Source organism: Rattus norvegicus, chromosome 2 (genome assembly GCF_036323735.1).
Source record: "Rattus norvegicus strain BN/NHsdMcwi chromosome 2, GRCr8, whole genome shotgun sequence".
Lineage (NCBI taxonomy): Eukaryota > Metazoa > Chordata > Mammalia > Rodentia > Muridae > Rattus > Rattus norvegicus.
Genome location: NC_086020.1, coordinates 117,372,291 through 117,394,094, shown reverse-complemented (window position 1 = coordinate 117,394,094; position 21,804 = coordinate 117,372,291). Strand labels below are relative to the sequence as shown.

Sequence of the window (21,804 nt, the reverse complement as noted above, 5' to 3'; positions counted from 1 at the left end):
CTATCTCCTCCGTCCATTAAGTGAACCCATGCATCCTGGGGATCTAATTCAGTCTTGGTGGCAAGTGCCCACACTCTTGAATATCTTGCAGGCCCTCCATATTACTTCTTGAGATCAGGTCTTTCACTGAACCTAGAGACCATTGTTTCTCCTCATTGGCTAGCCAGTGAACACCCAGGAGGCTCCTTTTTCTACCCCTCAGTGCTAGCATTATGGGTCCACCTTGCATTTTTTTTTTAATGTGAGTGTTAGAAATCTGAGGCCCTCTGAATACTTCCACACTGAATACTTCCAAGCCCTCTACCCACTGAGCCATCTCCAGCTCAGACCTGCTCTGTTCATCGTGAGAAACACATTTCCCTTGGACCCCGATTTAAGTTGCTATTTGCTCCCCTCTCAGCACCCCATACCGGCCGCCCTACCAACCTCTTGCCTTGATGTTTGGACTGCCCTCAATAGCATGACTAGATCTTGATCATGAGACTGTTGGGACTCTAACAGACTAGCCATACCCCAGCCCCCACCTCAGCCTTGATGTTTTGACTCTTTTCTCCACAATATGGCTGCACCTAGATTGTGGGTAGACAGAGTTCTTACAGATATCTCTCAGCTTTTCTGAGAATGTTTTCATATCCTGTATTTTGATGAGAAACAGCACTGAAAGGTACACATGGTATCTTGGAAAAGGGAAGTTTAACTCAAACACACACACACACACACACACACAAAATACAGAAAACACATCCACACACAACCAAGTAAACCTTCCCCTTCTACAAAACTCCCCTAAATGAAGACACTGGGCGTTTGTTTTGTTTTGTTTTTGTTTGTTTGTTTGTTTTGAGAGGCTTGCAATTGGGGGTCAAACTGGGCCAAGATCACTTACAGTTCAGAAGTTCATCACAGCTAGTTGGGACCCATTCCACCAGAGCAAGCTGGGCTCAGATAATAGGGCTTCATCCTGTCTGTCCTGTTCCTGGGAGAACTACAAGGAGGGACCCTCATCCCAGCAGTGACATGTGATAAGATCCAGCCTATCAAAGTCCCTCTTCAGAAGTGACCCCTTGTTGAGAAGCTGTGTATTTGACTCTGGGGGAACCCTGGATCTCCCAATCAACATGATATCCCAAGAAAGAGTTCAAGGCAGGGAATTCCATTGGCTCTCACTTCCTGCCTCCTACAGTCCCTGAGGCCCACTAGTGCCCCACCCCCCTCTCCAACAGATACAACCCCAAAGTTCCCATATCCCTCATTCTATTTTGGGTTAGATTTCTGTCATCAACAACCAAGATTCCTTACATGGAATGTTTAGTCATTCTATCCCCTCACCAGAACCTAACAGGCTTCAATAAGCAGTGACTTCCTCCTTCTCCACCAGGGTTCTAAACCTTGCCTCTCTACTTGGCTTTGCTCCTCTGTGTCTTACTGTGATACTGAGACTACACTCTAAAGTCTGAATGCATATTTATCTTTGGAAATATGCAGAATGTGATGGTTACTTGACTTGAATACTTTTCTTTTTCACTTGAGACAATATCATGCAGCCCAGGTTGACCTCAGACTCATTACACAATCAAGGATGGCCTTGAACTTGTGATCCTCCTGCTTCCACCTTGTAGTGTTGAGCTTTTACAGGTGTGTGCCAGTACCCCTAGCTTATCTGGTACTGAGGATGGAACCCAAGGCTTCAAACATGCTAGCTAAGCACTCCATTAACACAATCTATATCCCCAGAAAGAGAAATTTAAATATAGATATAGGGGGTGGTGCTGATGCTAAGGTCCTGTTCCCCAATTGGTTCTTGATCAATCAATGAAGATACCAGGGGCTAATGGCTGGGTGGAAGGAAAGAGGTGGGATTTCTGGGTCTCCACAGGCAGTTTAAGTACAGGAAGGGGGAAGGGAGATTGCACCATGCTTTGGAGGTAGAAAAGGTGACCAGCCATTGAGATCTTGGACAGATTGGCCATAGGTCACTTCCCCAGGCAGGAGATTAGAAATGCAACTAAACAGAGGGCATTTTTGTGTTGCTAAACAAGGAGAAGGTAACTGAGTAACTAAAGTTGCCAGCAGCTTTAGGTGCTGATCTAAGAGTATTGGGAAGGGCATGTTAGCCACGGGAGATTAGAAGTGCCCAGCAATTGAGCCAATAAGACAGGCTGAGAGGGGTTGGGGATTTAGCTCAGTGGTAGAGCGCTTGCCTAGCAAGCGCAAGGCCCTGGGTTCGGTCCCCAGCTCCGAAAAAAAAAAAAAAAGAACAACAACAACAAAAAAAGACAGGCTGAAAAACATGTTAGTGTGTGTTTGTGTGTGTGTGTGTGTGTATGTGTGTGTGTGTGTGTGTGTGTGTGTGTGTGTCTTTCATCCATGGATCCAAAGGAACCTGGGCAGATCTGATATTTCTGTCTGCCCAGAGTTTAAAGTTGGGTAATAAGAGCTACACACTACACATATATTTCCATTTTAAAATGTGCCTTAACTATACAAACTGCAGAAGGAGCCATTTTACCTAAGCTGACATAAGAGAGTAACCGTTGGAGAAAGCAGTCAAGCTAACTAACATAAAGCCTGTAACCTAGACCAGTCTTTGTGCTCACTTGTCGCTTCTGCGGGTTGCTTTCTGAGAAAGGCGCCAGGACTTTAGTGTGTGAGTGTCACCTCCTGAAACAAAGAGCAGTGTTGTGAGAGTGCAGATCGACATGTTTCCCCAGCAAGCTCAGAGCTCACGGAGCCCAACTCCATGGCTTTGGCTTCTTTTGTTTAATCTTGTCATCGTCTCAATGTGATAAAGGGCAAGGAAGCTACTTTTGCTATGGGACTGAAAGTTGAGAAAGAGGGAAGTAGAAGGCATCTGTGACAACCCACCCGCCACCCAAAGGAATAGCCTAGACAGAAAGCCACTGAAGAGAACTTCTAAAAATTGTGATAAAGATGCTGAGGTACAGCTCTCCAGCACTGAAAGCTTCTGGCAGGTGTGTAGGTGGGGAAGGAATTGGGTTTTTTCTAAGATGTTGGCCACTGGGACTTTGACCATGCTCTAGTGAGTATATGGGCAACACAAACTGGACTTTCTTCTTCTTTCCTTCCTTCCTTCCTTCCTTCCTTCCTTCCTTTCTTCCTTCGTTTTGGGGGGGGGGCAGTTCCAGGGAATGAGGAGCAGACCTGGGAGGACAAAAAAGTGAGGGTGCTTAGGATTCATGATGGGAAATTCCCAAACAATCAATAAAAATATTATGAAAAAATAGGGTAAATCAAGGAATGATGTTAGACCTGGAAAAGGATCTTCATGTAAAAAAAAGAAAAAATCACAATAGATTTGTATTTTCTTTTCTTCTTCTTCCTATTATTATTATTATTATTATTATTATTATTATTATTATTGTGTGGGTGTGTGTATGTGTATGTGTGGGTGTGTGTGAGGGTGAGTGTGAGAGAGAGGGGAGCAGACCATGACATTGCTGCACTGCTTTGGGGGTTAAAAGACAACGTGCAAGAGTTGGGTCTCTATCATGCATATGCCAGGGATCAAATCTAAGTCATGAGTCTTTGTGGCAAGTACCTTTATCCACTGAGACGTTTAATGGCTCACAGTAAACCTTTTTAAAAAATTTACTCATAAAAGAGCTGCTGTTGTGTAGTGGATGTTATATATTGTACTTAATAACAGTGGTGAATGGAGATTTGTTCCTGCCCTGGCCACAGTCTCGGTCTAGTGTGTGACATAGGTAAAAGGTAACATGACTGTGTTTGTCTGTGTTCATGTTTTCCGGGGCTTCATTTGTTTCTGTCCTTTCCTCATATCTGATGTATCTGTGGACAGACTCAGCTGCTGTGAATGGGTTCCATCCATCATGTCCCCAGAGGGCTCTGACACTCAACATCATCTGATCCAGACGTGACGGATGTCAACTTGGAAAATAGTTTCATGACTCCTGAGGGAAGAAAAGGTCAAGAGTGATGATCAGGGCATCAAGAGATCCTAGGGTCCCAGGGATGTGGAAGCTTGCGGACTTCAGGAGAAGTGCTTCCTGGATCATCTTCTCTGAGCTGTCAACTAGACACCAAACACCACATGTGTTCCTATTCTTTTTCTCCTCTGTTGACTTCCCCCTCCCTGCCCCCAGTGGAATCTTCCTCTTCCTCCTTCACTTCTCTTCTGTCTAGTATGAGTCTCTAAGCAATATCCTTTGTCTCATCCAATCAGCAGTGATTACTGATGGAAAGAAACCACTATGTGCTGGCCAATGCTGTGGTTTGTCCCCTTCCAAACCCATATTAAGATCTGATAGTCATTTTGGTGATGTTGAGAGCCTTTAAGGTATCAATGAGTCCTCTTGAATGATAATGATTTTCTCACAGATGGAGCTCTTGGTTTCCTAGGGCTAGAGCAGACAGTGAATGAGTGGACTGAAGTATTTCTTCCTCCTTACCTACTTCCCTTTCCTCTCTCTAGTCTGAGCTGAAGCAGCCTAAAAACATCAAAGAAACTGGCCAGACTCAGCCACCCAACTGTGGGCTTCTCAACCCCGAGAACCCTGAGCTCTTTTCTTAACATCCATTCCCTGCAGAAAGGGTTCTGAGATATTCACTGAAAAAGAGGAAGGACCCCCTCCCCCATTCACTGTGTGTGTGTGTGTGTGTGTGTGTGTGTGTGTGTGTGTGTGTGTGTTATGCTATAAGTGTATATGTAGCATGTTTCCATGTGTGTGAATGTTTCTACGTGTGGGTGCACACACACGTGCATGGTGTGTAGAGGCCTAAGGTTAATCTGGAGAACCATCCTTTGCACTCTTCTGCCTTATTCACTGAAGCTGATCTCTTAGTCAGATCTAACCAGTATGGCTCTTTGGAGAGTGAGTATGGGATTGTATATGAATGTTGCAGACTGCACACTCTCAAATTTCTCCATCTTTTGACTCCACATTCCAGGATGAATCACAGACCTACCTGGATGACTCCATGTGAGTTTTTACATGAACATCCCATCCCAAACTGTATCCCCTGTCCCTTGCTTCTGCTTCCCTTCCACTTTCCCCTCTGTTTACTTTGTTGCATACACCCACACCTGGATTTCTATCCTGGAGACTTTTCTTTGATTCACATCCACGACCAAACCGCCAGGAAGAAACACCCCAAATCTGGATGCTTCATGACCCTTTTATTGCTTTTACCCTAGTTCCTGCCCTGTCACCTCTCATTTTCTAGCCATAGCTAACTCCTACCTGCTCACAACCTCACTCCACTAGGGCTCCACAGCGGCCAGAGAGAGCTTTCTCAGGTATTCTGTGAGAATGCTCACCCTGCCAACCTCAACCACTGAAACATCTACCATATATACTTGTTTTGATTTTCTATATTTATATCTTTGCATGTGTGTAGTGCGTGCACATGTTTACGGGAATGCAACTGCTCATGTGATAATCCCAGGATTACCTCGGGGATCAGTCCTGATTTTTCAACCTGCTCAAGACAGTTATCTGCTGCTTGTTTCCCACTGCATACACAGACTAACTCTGGGGAAATCTCCAGTTCCTATTTCCCATCTCACTGTAGAACCCTAGGATTAGACATGCTCCCCATGCCTTATGTGGTCTCTGAGAATTTGAACAAGTGAGAATTGCACAAGCTCTTTGTGCTTGTGTAACAAATGCTTTACCTACCAAACCATCTCCCAACGCCAATTTTTTGTTTTCATTTTGGTTAATTTGTTTGTTTTTTATTGCTGAGACAGAGGCTTGCTCATCCTCCCTGGCCTGGAGCTTTCTTTGAAGGCCAAGCTGGCCTAGAACTTATGGTGATAATGCTGTATCTGCCTCCCTAGTGTTAGTTTGCTACACCATCACACCAGGGTTTTCCCATGATGTTTTCTCATTTATATACTTGTTGTAACTCCTTCTATTAAAATATAGGTTCCAGATGATGATGACACTCTCTGTCTACTGACCAACCCACCCCTCAATTAAATGGCAGGGGGAAAAAGAAAGTGAAAAAGATTTTTTAAAAAAATGCCATCAAGAGGGTGAAAGGAAAAATCCATAGACAAGGAAGAAAGACAAAGAAAGAAACCATTTGCAAAACATACTCTCTGAGAAGGGACTATTATCCAACATACAAAAACCCTCATACCACAGGAATAGAGCAGATTCCAACTCCACAAGCACGAGGGAAGCCTAGAGAGAGTAAGAGATCCACTTGAGACAAGGGAAGCCATTAATAATCCAACACTCTGTGGCCCTAGAGCCTTAAGTCCAGTGTTAGGGGTTGGTCTGGGAGCAGCTCCTCCATGTCAGAGAGCTAGGTGTGGGTGAGAAATCCACTGTACATATCACTACTTACAGGAGTTCCATAGCCAGGTGCCATCATAGCCTATGCCAGGCATGTGGACCCATCACATGAGAGGATAAGGTAAGTGGGTTGCTGTTGTATGTAGTTTTATCTACCTGTCTTTACTCTGGGATGGGGTCGCACTACCAGCCCCTCCCAGATTCCCTGAAATCCACAGATACACACACACACACACACACACACACACACACACACACACACAGTTGTTCATTTTCATCTTGCCTTCTTGGCACAATTGCTGGGCACCACTATCTCCCACCTGTAAAGGTGTGCCCTTATCAATACTCTTAGCTCTGTACCTCCCACCTGCCCTAAACTTCAGTGGCTAGTCCCAACTAGCCCTGTCAAACATCCCTGACCGCCTGCCTATAGTGGACACAGGGCCCAGCTCCTCCTGAGACCTTACATAGCTGCTTGATTCTTCCCCTTCCAAAGCATGATGAAAAACCCCTCCTCCTCTCCTTCCTTGTGTCTTTCTTTTCCTCCAGAGACCCGGAAGTCCTGCCTGTGTCTTCTTCAGCACATACAATTAGCCCATGGCTTTCTTTACTGACAGATCAAGAACCAATTGGGGAACAGGACCTTAGCATCAAAAACCACCCCTACAGGTTGCTATAAGTTTGAAGCCAGCCTAGTCAGAACAGTTGCTGACTGGAGACAATGAGTGGAGCAGGGATCTTCTGAGGTGGTAATAAGGTTCTACATCATTTACATCTTTTTATTTTTTATTTTTTGAGTATGTGCAGCCCTGGCCAGCCTGAAACTCACTGTGTAGACTAGCCTGGCCTCAAACTCATAGAGATCCAGGTGCCTCTGCCTCCTGAGTATTGAGGTTCAAGGCATGATAAGTTCAGTATCCTTTTGTAAAACAAGATGTATTTATTTTTATTTTGTGTGTATGGGTGTTTTGCCTTTATGTCTGTCTGTGCACCATGTCTGAGCTATTCCTATGGAGACTACAGAAGGCACCAAATTCTCCGGAACCAGGGTTGCAGGGTTGTGATCCACTGTGTGGGTGCTGAGAAATGAACTTGAGTCTTCTGCAAGAGGCCAGCAAGTTGTCTCTCCAGCATAAGTTCTATATCTTGATGGAGTTTGGGTCACACATAAGCAGCAATGTATATTTAGTATTTTTGCATTTTATGGGTATATTAAATGTATCAGAAGAAATCCCACAAATAAGTATAGAATTTATTTAACTAGTTAAATAACTATTTATATTACTGTTTTAACTTTATTGATTCTTTGTGAATTCCTTATCATGCACCCTAGTCACACTCATCTCCCCATCCCCTCATGTTCACCCTTCACCCTTGCAACCTCCCTCACAAAATAGAACACAAACAACAAAAACAAAGCATAGAAAACATCTCATCATGAAAGCTGTAGTATGCCATACTGTGTCCCACAGTGTATCCCTCTGTCCACACATCTTCACTTGTAAATGTTCATGGCAATGACTCATTCGTCTGGTTTGAGGTCTCTGGCTGCTGTAACACCATCAATATTGAGTTCTCATTAGTACTCCTCTTGGTTATTCTGTTGTTGGTCTGTGTCGTGGAGATCCTGCAGCTTTGGAACAGCAGTGCTGGCCCCTTCACAAACCCCAATCATTTGCAAATGATGTAGATTTGAGGTTGGGCCATCTTAGAGCCCTGGATCTGGGTCTGTTTGGAAGCTGAGCTGGTCATCCTGCCAGCTCTCCCTTATCCTGTACCACCAGGGTTAGCTCTCCAGCACTGCTCTGTAGACCACTCAGTGCTCCCACCATAGTCAGGAGGCCAGGGCAGATCTCCTACTCTCATGCCCTTGGGGTCTGCTCACCTTGCATCCATGTCTCCAAAGCCAGCTCCACTGTGCTGCCATTCATGGTGTGGGACCCAATCTCCCAAGTACCACATCCTGTGAGGGGCTGGGCCAGCTCTCCTGCTCCCACACCCTTGGGTCTGGCTTACCCATGCCTTTGCTACCAGAACCAGTACTACTGAGCTGCCAAGGTGAGATGCAGGGCCCACTCTCCCAAGTGCTGCAGCCACTCCTGAGTGAGAGGCAGGATCAGCCCACCCACTCTCATGACCACCAGGTCAGCTCTCCCAAGTCACCTCTCATGGCAGGGAGGTGGTGAAACCAGCTTTTCCATGCTCCCATTTTCTCTCTCCCTCTGGTTCATGTGTACTCCTGCTGCTGAGGTCAGCTCTGCAGTGCTGTCCAGGAGTGGTGCAGGATCAACTGCCCTGAGTGCTGAATGGTGAGGGCAGGGCTAGTTCTCTGGAGCCCATGGCCCAATAATGGGCAGCTTTCCCAGCCACCAGGGGTGCCAAGGAGTTGCAGGGGGAATGGGGTAAACATCACCTCTGCACTGGTGCCACACACACATACCCCCAGGAGGTGAGTGATGAGGTCAGCTCTCCCACACTCAGGGCCAGCTCCACTGTGCTGCCTGGGCGAGGTGTAGGGCCCTCTCTCCCAAGGCCTGCCACTGGTGAGATGGGCCCAGCTCTCCCAAGGGCCACATTTTGTGAGAGGCGGGGCTAATAGTCCCTGAACATCCATGTGGTTCCCTGCAGCTGTGCGGACCAGAAAGATCCCCATGTTCTCTAGTGATAATGAGTGTGGAGAGTTTGGGGGCCACTTGGCAGGAATTTGACCTTGGACCAGGACAGGGAAGTTAGCTCAGAGAGGAATCTGATTTTTAGGCTAGAACAAAGAAGTAGGCTTCAGGCAAGAGTATGACTTTGGGATAGGACAGGGAAGTAGGCTCAAGTATCTTGGTCATCCCGATAAGGCCCTAGAAACAGTGATCATGGGACTCTGTTTATTGCCTTGCTTCTTCCTTGACTATTTGTGTTGCTTGTTCCTCAACCTAGAACTAACCTTATTACTTGCATGTTATCAAAATGGTATAAAAACAGATTGGGAAAAAATAAACCCACCTTAGCCTCAGAACTGCCTGGGGTCATGCTACAACATTGTCTAATTGTCTTTTTTCTTTTTAATCCTCACTCCTGATCTGGAGAACTCGTTGATTGACTGGGCTGGCTTGGTCTAATGAGTCACGGACATCTATCCTGACCCCGACTGCTGTGTACTCACAGACTCAGACATGGCCCTCAGTGGCAGCCCCGTCTGGGGCCTTACCATAGGCTGGACACTCACAACAGGCTGCTCCTCTCTACCCTTGAGTCTCCAGGTCCATCTCACTTCATAATGCTCAAGCTGCCCACTGTTTTTCTTTCCCAGCTGCCTACCACATACTTGCACATTGTGGTGACTCTGGCTAAAGACTGACCCCATGGCTGGTAGGCCCCTGGGAAACATCCTCCATCCATGCCACATGATGTGGTGACAAGCAGGTATCTATGTGCCATGAGTCTGCAGATCCCTGTCTTTCTCTTCCTGTGCTGTACTGCCTGGATTTGATTTGATTTGATTTGATTTGATATTTACGTGTCCTAGACATAAGACAGCTTTGGCCACCAAGCCAGGCATCAAGCTAGGATGAACAAAGACTGTCATCTACTCTGCCCCTGACCGATACAAGGCAATGCCACCAACAAGGTGTCTCTTCATCCATTGATGGGTGAGTTATTTATATCATTTTAATTTTATATTTATAGGTATTTATATTATTTTAATTTTAATATAACGTTGATATTATTATAACTAGGGCTGAACTATAATACTCTATCTCAAAGAATAAAAAAGTAAATGATTTATTTTCCATGCATTAAAATTAGAAGAGTTACTATATGAATGAGAGGATAAATGGATGACAGATGGGTGCATTCGTGGATAGATAGATAAAGGGATATAAAATGGATGGATACATGAATGATGAATGGGTAGAGGAATGAATAAATGGAATGATGGATGATGGATGGATGATGAATGATGGAATGATGATGAATGGATGATGGATGGATGGATTGATGGATGGATGATAGATGATGGATGGATGATAGATGATGGATGGATGGTGAATGGATGGGGAGTGATAGATACAGGTGCCTGATTGGATGTGAACAAATGGACAGACAGACACATGATGATAAGGCTGTTAAAGAAACTTGACAATGAAAGAATCTGGTAAAAAAAAGTACATGGGTATCTCCAGTAACCTTTTTTCAGATTACTATGTGTGAGGTTTTATATAATAGAATGTTGGAGAAAACTACTTTTGGAACAAAGGAGGAACTTCTGGTTATTTAGGGATTTTCTGCTGCTCCTTGGCAGTAATGGTGGCACAGAACACCTAAGTTAATAAACAATGAATTGTCATCTGTTTACATTAAACTTGGATGCTGTTTGGATTTCCAAGGCGTTGAGGAGTTTATGAAAAATATCCATGACATAGACCATCAATGGAATATGCTCATTTTTTAAAAATACGCTCATTTTTAAGCCAGGTAGAGCCTGCATGAGTCTGTGGGGTTGTCTAGAAGGCATGGCAGGCAGCCCCCAGCATTGTTCTTCCTCCTCCCTAGATGTCAGTTTCCATTCAGAAGTTACCAGGGTAGTGACCAGACACAAGACTTCAAGAAAGGACAACATACGTATTTTTCCTCTTTTAGAATCAAAGGCACGATATTTAACATTCATAACACATTCATCTTGATGAAATTCTCTTTCCAGAAGCCTAGACTTTGCAGTGCAGGAATGAGCTCCCATCTCTGCTTCTGCAGATTTCTGCTCCATGGCTGCATTTGGCAAGAACTGCAGAGTCCTTTCCGTACACACCATTCTTCTCACTGAGGAACTACATGAGAGGAGCTGGATGTGGCTCATAAAGTTGTAAAGACAAGAGAAAGACCTACTTACCTTAAAGACAGGCATGGAGGAGACCAGATCTATTTTGGGTATCTGTGAGAGGACCACACCAATGCCCAGTGAAGTGACCAAAACAAATCCTCGGGGACCCATAGAGTATGGTGTCATTTGCTCATAATGTGCTCACATCCCCTACACTCATTCAGCCATCTCTAGTTTAAATGCTTAACAGTTTAAATGCTATGAAAATAGTTGTTAATGTAACTGTTTAGGGGACAATGACAAGAAAAGCTGCACATGTTCATTGTGTGCATAAATTTTGAAAAATTTTTAAAAAAGGTTTCTTGTCTCGAAATGTATATAAGAAATACTCAAGTTAATAAAAAAATTTCTAATAAAAGTTTAAATAAAGATTAAATTCACATACAAAAGGTTTCTTGTTTATATATTATAAGAAGTGTTTCATAATGATATTTCATATATGTGTATTTTGATCACATTCACACACACACCCCAGTACTCTCTTTTGTCCCTGCCACTCTTATTGGTTTACTTCTTTCCTGTAAGTTCCCCTTCTACTATGTCTGTCTGTCTGTCTGTCTGTCTGTCTGTCTGTCTGTCTGTCTGTCTGTCTGTCTAAACAGAAATTGGTACCAAAGAGTGGTCTGTTGCTGCTATGGACACAGATGTGTTGTTTGGGGAGAGAGTGGTTGGGGAAGCATTTGGAGCTTTGAGCTATCAGGGCTTAAACCTTGAAGAAGTACTAGTGTAGGGGCTTGGATGGTGGTATTGAGAGCAATGCTGACAACCTGGGTTTGGCTCATGAAGCTCAGTGTAAGGCTCCTGCTCAGCTTAGGTTTAAAAGAATGTGCTCTGAGTAATAAGACACCAGCATGGCCCAAGGGAAAGCTGTGCTTTTCCAGGGCAATTGATGGTGCTCAACTGGAGCCGAAAACTCGGCACGATTAAGACGACACTTGCCTAATGGAAGTGAAATCTTCTGGGGAGTGTCTCCTCAGGACTCACACACAGAAGCTGTCGTCCAGGGGTGTCAAGACCACATCAGGCTGGTAGCTGAATTAGATGATATTTAAGAGTCTCTGTCTTAGTTAGAATTTCTTTTTCTGTGACAAAAGTGACTGGTTCATTTCACCTTATAGCTTATTAAATCCATCACTGAGGGACGCTGGAGCAAAAACTCTATGCAGAAACCTGGAGACAGGAGGTACCTGATGATTACTGGCTTGCTTCTTATGGCTTGCCTAGCAGCCTGCTTTCTTTTGGCACAGAGGAACACCAGCCCAGGTGTTGCACTGCCTACAATGGGCTGAGTCCTCCCATATCTGCCTCAATTAAAAAATGAACCACAGGCTTCCTCCTAGGCCAATCTAATAAGGGTATTTTCTCATTTGAGGTTCCCTTTTCTACAACGATTCTAGTGTGTGTTAAGTTGAAATGGATTTTGGATTCCCAAGGCCTTGAGAAGTTTATGAAAAATGTCCATAAAACATAAAAATATGACTGCTTGTCAATGTAACACACAAACAGAATGCAGTTAAAATAAAACTTTCCCTTTCTTTTTCATTGCCACGATTACATATTAATATTAATATCATGATATACAACATTCCAACTTTAAAAAGTCATAGTCTTTACAAATCCAAGCACTTTAAAAGTTAAATCTCTTTAGAACATGTAAAGTCTCTTACAAAGTTCACACCTCTCTAAAATATCCCCGATCTCTCTAACACTCCAGAATATCTCCCAAACTCCAATCTCTCACAACTGTGAGCTCTTGCAAAGTCAAAATAAGTTAAATATTTTCTTACTCCACGAGGAGAGAACTCTGAAAGGGCACAGCCACAATTAAATCAGAGAGAAACCAAAGTTTAACAGTGAATCTTAGTGCCTAACTTCTGGAAGTCACTCACGCTCTTCTGGGCTTCTCTAAAGGGCTTGGAAATCCATTCACAAAATAATTATCTCTGACCAAACGCAGTCTCACTGGTGGTACTGGCCTTGAAAGGGACCACCGAGAGCAGTTAAGGAATGGTACCCTACGTCAGGGTCAGTCTCTTCTTTAGAGAGCCTGAGAGCTAGGCTATTGATGAAGGTGCAGCCTCGGTTGCAGTGGAGACCCCAGGATTGAGGATGTCACGTAGAGAAGTTGAAAATTGGCACGTGAGAGGTGTGGAGAAGCCATTGGTGGAGACGTGGCCTCAGTTGCAGTGGACATTGCAACATATGAGAGGTGTCAGGGGGGCTGGGGATTTAGCTCAGTGGTAGAGCGCTTACCTAGGAAGCGCAAGGCCCTGGGTTTGGTCCCCAGCTCCGAAAAAAAGAACCAAAAAAAAAAAAAAAGAGAGGTGTCAGGTTCATGAGAAGCTGTGGAGTGGAGCCAGCCTGAGCCTATGACACAGGCTGTCTACTGCAGATGGTAGAACGAGAGAGGAGCCACCCAAGCCCTTTGGAGCCTGGATGATCATACGGAAGTCCCAGACGCTGGACACTGAGACAGGATTTGATTTACACTTCTGGATGTTGGCTTTGCTTTGTTCTCACTGTAATGGCGCCCTGGTTCTTCCCTCTGAGGTCAGGAAAGCATTCTTTTTATTTTACACAACAGGTAAGAGGTTTTGGATGTTGAAGGAGACCCGTGTCTTCTATATGTAGGAATTTTTAAAGGCTGTGGAAACTGAACTGCACACATGAACATAATGCTATGTTACTCTGTCTTAGTTACTGTTCCATTGCTGTGAGGAGATGCCATGACCAAGGCAACTTACAAAGGAGAGCATGTATTTAAGGGGTTTCTTGCAGTTTCAGAGGATAAATCCATGTGATACTTAGTAGGTTTGGCCCCCATGGATTCATATTTTAGAATGCTTAGCCCACAGGGAATGGCACTACTAGGAGGTGTGGCCTTGTTCAAGTAGGTGTCGCCTTATTGGAGGAAGTGTATCACTACGAGGGTGGGCTTTGAAATCCTCTATGCCTAAGTTCTTCCCAGTGTGGAACACAGTCACTCCTTGCTGCCTTCAACCCAAGATATAGAACTCTCAGCTCTTCCAGTAGCATGTCTGCTTAGAAGCTGACATGCCTCCTGCCATCGATAATAATGGACTACAAACTTTTGGAACTATTAGCTATCCCCAATTAAATATTAATTTCTGTAAGAGTTGCCTTGGTCATGGTGTTTCTTCAGAGCAATAAAACACTGACTAAGACGGTCCATTATCATCATGGAGGGAAGCATAGCAGCAGGCAGGTAGGCAGGCATGGTGCTGGAGTAGCTGAGAGCTCACATAAGATCCATAAAGTGCAGGCAGAAAGAGAAAGACCCTAGGCCTAGCACGAGTTTTTGAAACCTCCAGACAATAGCATACCTCTTCTAACAAAGCCACACCTCCTAATCCTTCCCAAAAGTTCCATTATCTGGGAACCAGAATTTGAATATGTGATCCTATGGGGGCCATTCTCAAACTAACACATTTCTGAGATGTGATGAAGAAGTTTTAAAGCAGAAATTTGTGTTGTGTGGTATGTGTGTGCTGGGGGGAGTGATATATGTGAATGTATGTTTTGTGTGTTCACTCACACAAGCACAGGACTATATGTGCGTATGATATGTCTGTATGTGTGCGTGTGTGTCTGGAGAGGTCAGAGGTCAACATCCTGTGTTTTCTCAGTTGCTTTCCACTTTATCATTTTGAGACAGAATCTCCCACTGAGCCACTACTCACTGATTGGCTAAACTGGCTGGCCAGTGAGCCCTGAGGATCAAATATGTGCCCTTCCCACTTCCACCCAAGTTCTTGGGTTACAAAAGTAGGACCATGCATGGCTTCTATGTGAATTAGTTCTCGTGCTTGTACCACAGGCACTTTACCCATTGAACTATCCCCAACCTCCCAAGCAGAAAATCTACAATACTGGAAGGTACAATACACTCCTGGGTTATGTTATACAGGACATCCTCTGAACCAAGCTACCACCTTCTTGGCTGGGCCTGCTTGCAAAGGGTAGTCACAGCTGGAGTGTTGCCTGCTGAGCTTCCTCACCGTAGGAGAGAACAGGAGGGTCATAGGACCTTTCCCTGAGTATGTGGCCACCCGTCCTGACAAGATGTTTGTAATTCTGCCCTAATTTGCACATGGCCTTGAGGTCCAAGAGAGGCCATAGTATATGGACTAGAAAGTCTAGGGGAAGAAGGAAGCCATCATTCATGCTGCAGGGTGGCTGCTTTGAGGTCATCTATGTTCTTGCTATACTCCTCAGCTATTGCTCTGTGAATGAGTCTGTTAAGCTCTCTGGTTCCTCCAGGTAAATGCTGATATAATCAAACCTTGGATTATCACTGGGACTTTATGAGGAGGGATGGGGGGAATGTTGCCTAGTCACCCCCAAATGAAAAATTCTCACAAGCATATTGCTGAGGTTGGTGGAGCTGGCGAATAGATGCCATGAACACCTCAAGGGGCTGGGTGCTCATAGCTCATGGCTTCTGAGGTTCCAGTGCTGTGGTTTAATAAGCTCAAGGATCTGTAGATCTAGAATCATGGTGATATGAACCCGTGGTAGAGGCCACGCATCTCATGGCAAACAGGAAGCAGAGAGAGAAAAGGATCTAGGGGCACCGCCTTGTAACCTTCTTCGCCTAGAGAGACTCTGCCTTTTAAAGTTTCCCTCGCCTTTCAAAATAGAGCCTACAGGCCTTTGACCCACGAGCCTATGGGAACTAATTTCATATTGAAACCATCCCAAGTGATTTGGTCTCGAAGTCCTGAGATAATAGGTCTGAAGAAGTAATATCGTGGAAGGGTATGGATAGGAAATGTATCTTCATGCCACTCATGCCAAAATCTCCTATATCTATGTTCCTCGAAGAATCTTGCACGTGGGACTCACTTAGGTGTTCTGTAGACCAAGTTCTTCCAAAGCGATGGGCCACAAAATGAACATAGTATTGTATTAGGTGGGGTTATCCAGAGGAACAGGACTGATAGATTGAATACACGTGTGTGTGTGTGTGTGTGTGTGTGTGTGTGTGTGTGTGTGTGTGTGTGTGTGTGTGTATGGAACACCCAGCGTTTTGAGTTTTACTGATTCCAGATGTAGTCAAGTTGACAACCAAGATTAGCTACTGTAGTAGTTATTAGTCATAAGACACTAATCTTATTAGAATCATTCCTTCAGTCCACGATAGTCACTGTCAAGTGCTACATGGCCAGTGCCATTGTAGAACACAAGGCAGCTCAATCTATTGTCTTTATCCACTCAAGTTGCTACAGCAAAACACCACAGGCTGGGTAGCATATAAACCCCAGAAGTTAGCTCCTCCTAGCTCCAAACCTGGATGAAGGCAGTGGTGATTTCAGCCTCTGGCCTGCTTTATGATTCACAGAAGTCAGCCTCACTGAGCCCTCACGTAGTATAAAGGAAAAACTAACTCCCTTGTGCTTTTAAAAGGAAACTAATCCACCGGACAGGTGACACACTGCTGTAATTCCAGCACATGACGGGGTGGAGGCAGGAGGATCATCAGTACAAAGCCAGCCTCAGCTACAAAGTCAGTTCAAGGCCAGCTTGGGAGTATGAGATCTTCTCTCAAAAACAAAAAACAAGAATTGAGGAGGCAAAGGTACTAATTCAGTTCATGAGATTCTATGTCTGTACATGATCCCATCTCTTAACCTCCGCTGCAATGGTGCCAACTCAGGAACTTAGAAGCGACACAGATATCCACACGTTGTCTGGTAAGTCCACCTGAGATCATCCAGTTGTTAGGGAACATATGTTTTCTCAGCTGGGTGTAAGTCTTTAAAATTAAATGTGCACTATAAGACTATACGTTGAAAATTATGTTTTGTCTTATAGAAGAACATAATATGCATACAAATAGGAAAGAATGCTAAGTTTGGGGCTTATTCTAGGAAGTATTAGTCAGTTTTCAATTCCTCCATTTTACTGCACAATCTTATCCAGTATTTGCCTCTCACTGGTCTCACACACTAACACACACACCCTGCTGAACCAGTTGGGTCTCTCACAACAGAAGTAAATTAAACCTTAAGCCATTTACTGCACGTTTTAAAAAACATTGTCTTTTTAACTTTTTGAAATTCGCACTCTGGCATGAGAAAACTATTTAAATGGTGACTTCGGGCAGACTTCTTAGCCTGCCAAGCCCGTGTATGTGTTTGTGAAGAGAGACAGTTTGTAAAGCAGAGACTGCTCTCACATCGTTTTTTGAGAATCTCACCAGATAACGGCCATCAACCTTTCCATGCACTCCTGTGTAAAAATGTTAAATAAATGTTAAGTATTTTTATCATTATTATGTAAGAGGGCTTTACCAACTGTGTTGCTAGATGTCTGGGCATCTCAGTTCCCACTTTTGTGTTGCCCCATTCAAATGTTAAGGTTTGGACTGTGTTCTGGGCACAGCGCCTGTGTCTCTCAACTTTAGCTTCACTCTGCGCTTGGCTCATTTTAAGCTTCTCTGAAGCAATGGGAGAGGTTTTCTGGCCAATATCTTGCTTCTTCCAATCATGAAAGAAAGCCTTCCAGGCAAAGAAAAACTAAGAATCTTCCCTCTGGCATCCTGCTCCTCACCCCCTCCCCTTGGGTCTTCCTTCTGCCAGCACAAGTCATTGACTTCACATTTCCTGTCTCCCAGCATAAACACTCCCTCCAGACACAGCCAGCCCTCTCTGTGCTTTAACCATTTCACTGCTAAAGACCTCGCTTCCAAAACGGCGCATATGTGGTGCATTGGTGCATATACTTACATTTTCCCCTCCCATCTTGCAGAGCTGTTCGCTACACGCCCCTGATTCATTTAAGCATGTGCACCCTGTAAAGTCCATCATACTGGTCAAATAGAAGACTACTTTTTCTTGGTTTTGATAGGAAAAGCAGCCCCCATTTATTCTCCTGCAGCTCAGAACTGCTTCTTGAGGATCTTCTGTAGGTAGCACCAGAGGTATCACCAAAACAACTAACCTGAGAAAGAGGAAGAAAAAGTTGTCCTTGGCTTTTTGGAGTTTATATAACTCAGTCTAGAGCGTGAACACGGTCTTGTTCCAGCCACATGGTTCTGACTTCTGCAATAAAGATACCAAAACCCTGCTGGGTTAAGGAAAGAACAGAGAGACATCTGAAAGATAGGTGTGTGGCATCAGGATGAAGGGTGGACTTGGCTTTCTCTCACCCAGAGAGAGAAATGTGCCGTATGTGAGGCACGCATGGCCATGTATGCTCTGGAGCTGGAAGGAAAGAGGCAGAGAAGCCCTGGACTCTGGAGAGATGGAGGCCAAATGCTCATCACAGAATTCAATTTCCACTGAAATTGTGAGTCACGTCTAAAAATAAAGTCTTCTACAAGTGGCCAGATAGTTTTACTTCCTCTTAGTGGCTGAATAATAAGGTCAAACATCTGAGGAAATTAAGTCGATTCCCAACTTAGTTCTGTGTTTAGGATAGCCTCTTTTCATCTGTGTGACCTGGAGTCAGTTTCTCCTCCCTGCCCAGTCTCCTCCCCTCACATGGGTGGCCATGGTAGTAACTAACCCAAGTATGAGAATTCAACTGCAGTCCCAAGTGGGACACTGTATACATGGTCTTAGCACGCCCATTTTGTCGTGATTTTTGCTCTAGCGCCTTCCGAGGAAGTCACTCAGAGTGCTAAGGATGACTTTTGAACAGTTTATGGAAGCAAACATTCTGAAACCATAAGTACTGATTTAAGGCGGTCAAGTTAAATAACCACAGAAAACAGAAGTTGGGCTGGTCTTCCTCGCTCAGATGCAGAAGCTGAGAGCCCAGGAGGGTCAGAACAACTCAATAACTTTAAGATGTAACTTTTTGGGGTTGTTGTTATTGTCGGTCTTATTCTTGTCCTTGTTGTAGTTGTTGTTGTAGTTGATGTTTGAGACAGGCTGCCCTGACTTTGTATACCAGGCTGGCATTGAACTCACAGATGTACCTGCCTCTGCCCCTAGAGTGCTGGGATCTCAGACAGCGGCCACCACTGCCCGGGAAGAGTGACTCTTATAAAGCTTATTTTAGTAAGAACAAAGAAATGCTCCAAGCCAAATGATAAGCCTTGTGTGGTTTGCGAGGCTGACAGTAACAGAACGCCACAGGGCAGGTAGTTTAACCCACACAACTTTTATTTTCATGGTTGTGGAAGCCGGATGTTCCGGATGATATGTCAGGCTGCTGACCACAGGAGCCTACTCCCGGGGCCTCTCTCTAGTACATGGTGCCTCACATCGTGACCTCAATGAACTCTGAGAGGCCACAACGTCATTTAATTTTTATTATTTCCTCAAAGCCTCTACTACCGAAGAAGAGCGGCAGAAGCTAGAGTGATGGAGGGCTCGGTGGCTAAGGGTGCTGGCCGCTCTTCAAGAGCACCCTGGTTCAGTTCCCAGCACACGCAGGGAGGCTCACAACCACCTATTCACTCCAGGTCCAGGGGAACCCATCCTCTTCTAGCCTCTGTGGGCACATGTGTGGTGTATAGATGTAGGTAGAGGGAAAATACTCATGCACAAAATAAAATAATGTGATTAAAAAAAAAACCCGTGGCATTGGGGGTTGGAGTTTTGGCTTGTGAGTTTTAGGAGAACGACACGGTAATCATCATCACTGTGTGTCAGAGACTCTTGCCCTGAGGCACGTTTAAGGATTTGATTTGTTATACTGGGCTACACAAGGCTGTTTTCTTGCAAGTATGTAGTGTACTTTAAGCAATGTCCTGGTGCAACTCCCCTTTCCCACTCCTTACACCCACCTGTCCCTTTGTCCCCTAGATACTCCAATCCCACTGTCATGTCATACCATCTGCACTTACATGGTTCTACATATCTGCATAAACTACAGGACCAAGAAGTAAGAGGAAACATAACATTTGCTCCCCTCAGACCAACTTCTCCTAATTGCCCTCAGAGAAGGTGCACCCTCGGAGCCATCATGGAGGATGCATCCTTGCTGGTTTTCTCAGAGGCTTCTTCTGGTTCTTCAATCCGATCCTGCACTTTGGTCTGATGTTATTCCCCTTTGCCTCACTCTGCTATAAAATTTTTCCTGTCTGCTCGTGTAGGCCGTACCTGAGCCCTGACCGCAGTGGCTTCTTTCAGGAGGCTTGTTCTGTTCTAACTCTTCCCTTACAGGATCCCTCCCTCAGCTGAGCTCCACAGCCTGCCCTGCCTCGTGCCAGCCATGCCTTAGCCCCTCTCTTGGCTCACTCTCTCATCCTTCCATAGGTCAGTCATGGAAAAAGGTGATGGATGAGTAAAGAAAAGGCCTGCGGATGGAGTGGAGATGGCTCAGTGGCTGAGAGCATGCCTCTAGCTGAAGAATACAGTTCAATTCCCACACCCACCTCCGGCAAACACACATCCAGCTCCCGGGGATCTGATGCTCTCATCTAGTCTCTGTGGGCACGCACATGCACACATGTGTGCACATCCATGAATAAAATAAAAATGTTAAGCAGTGGCACACCAACTGGAGTTGGAGAGACCAGCAAGGTTCCCCCAATGCTGACTCTTGTTACCCACAGAGGGATACGACTTCAGAGGGATTTCGAAGTAAATATTCTATATCTTATGTGAGTGATATTACTTTTCATAGCAAAAATAGAATCTACTTTGAAGAGATGGAGTCTCTCTGTGGTGCCCCAGCTGGCTCCAAACTTCTGAATTCAAATGATTCTTCTGCCTCAGCCTTCTGAGTAGTTGGGACTACAGGGGCAGGCCACTCAGCTGTGTGAGGAATCTGACTCAGACAGAAGAATGAGAAAGAGCACTGGGGTTTGGAGATGTAGCTCCATTGGCAGAGAGAGCCTTGCCAGGCATCCATGAATCTCTGGCTCCTCCCCCAGCACTGTATAAATAGGATGTGGTAGTGAGCCTGCAATCCCAGAATTTGGGAAGTGGAGACAGAAGAATCAGAAGTTAAGGATTATCCTTAACTGCAAAGTCAGCTTGAGGCAAGCCTGGGTTACATTGGATCCTGTCTAAAAAAGACAAATTAAACCACCTCAGTTTTGAAAAGAGGTAGGTGAGGAGAAGACGATTGATATTAGACAGCATGGCTAACTAAGGATAAAATGCTTCATTGGACAAGAGGGTGAACAGGGAGAGCTGTGGAGGTACCTGAGATGCTCACCAGAAACAGAAGTGCTCACTAGAAAAAAGTAACAGTAAGGCTTGTAAACATGTCTCACCAGTGTATGTGTGTATGTATGTATATGTGTCTGTCTGTCTGCATGTGTGTCTGTCTGCCTAACTCTGTGTGTCTGTCTGTCTGCCTGCCTGCCCGCCCCTCGTCTGCCTGTCTGTCTGGTCTGTCTGGTCTGTCTGTCTGTCTGTCTGTCTGTCTGTCTGTCTGTCTGTCTCTGCCTCCCTACCCTGGATTACCAGTATGCATAGCTGTGCTGGACTTTTATGTGGGAGTGGTGGTAAATGGGTGTGAGAGATCAAACTCAGGTCTTCATACTTAGGTAACAAGAACTTTCCTGACTGGGCCACCTCCCCAGCCCCTCTTGGATCATTTAAAATACATGCCCATACAACAGGAAAATACTTTATTTTTTGAGACAGGGTTCCTCCATGTAGCTCTTGCTGTCCAGGAACTCATGCTGTAGACCAGGCCAACCTTGAACTCACAGAGATCCACCTG

General features: G+C 44.9%; 1 long non-coding RNA gene and 1 other non-coding gene across 3 annotated transcripts; one reads left to right on the top strand and one right to left on the bottom strand.

Annotated features, from left to right (window-relative positions):
• Positions 1-1,375: 1,375 nt before the first annotated feature.
• LOC120100797 (uncharacterized) lies at positions 1,376-12,063 on the top strand. Of its 2 annotated transcripts, none has more exons than XR_005500853.2 (4): positions 1,376-2,972; positions 3,821-9,698; positions 9,802-9,925; positions 10,978-12,063. It is a non-coding gene; the product is annotated as an uncharacterized LOC120100797 (long non-coding RNA). The 2 variants fall into 2 exon arrangements; XR_005500854.2 differs by having other exon boundaries at positions 1,402-2,972; positions 9,586-9,698; positions 10,978-12,061.
• Positions 9,789-9,929, bottom strand: LOC120101270 (small nucleolar RNA SNORA48). The gene has a single exon (XR_005501645.1). It is a non-coding gene; the product is annotated as a small nucleolar RNA SNORA48 (small nucleolar RNA).
• Positions 12,064-21,804: the final 9,741 nt, after the last annotated feature.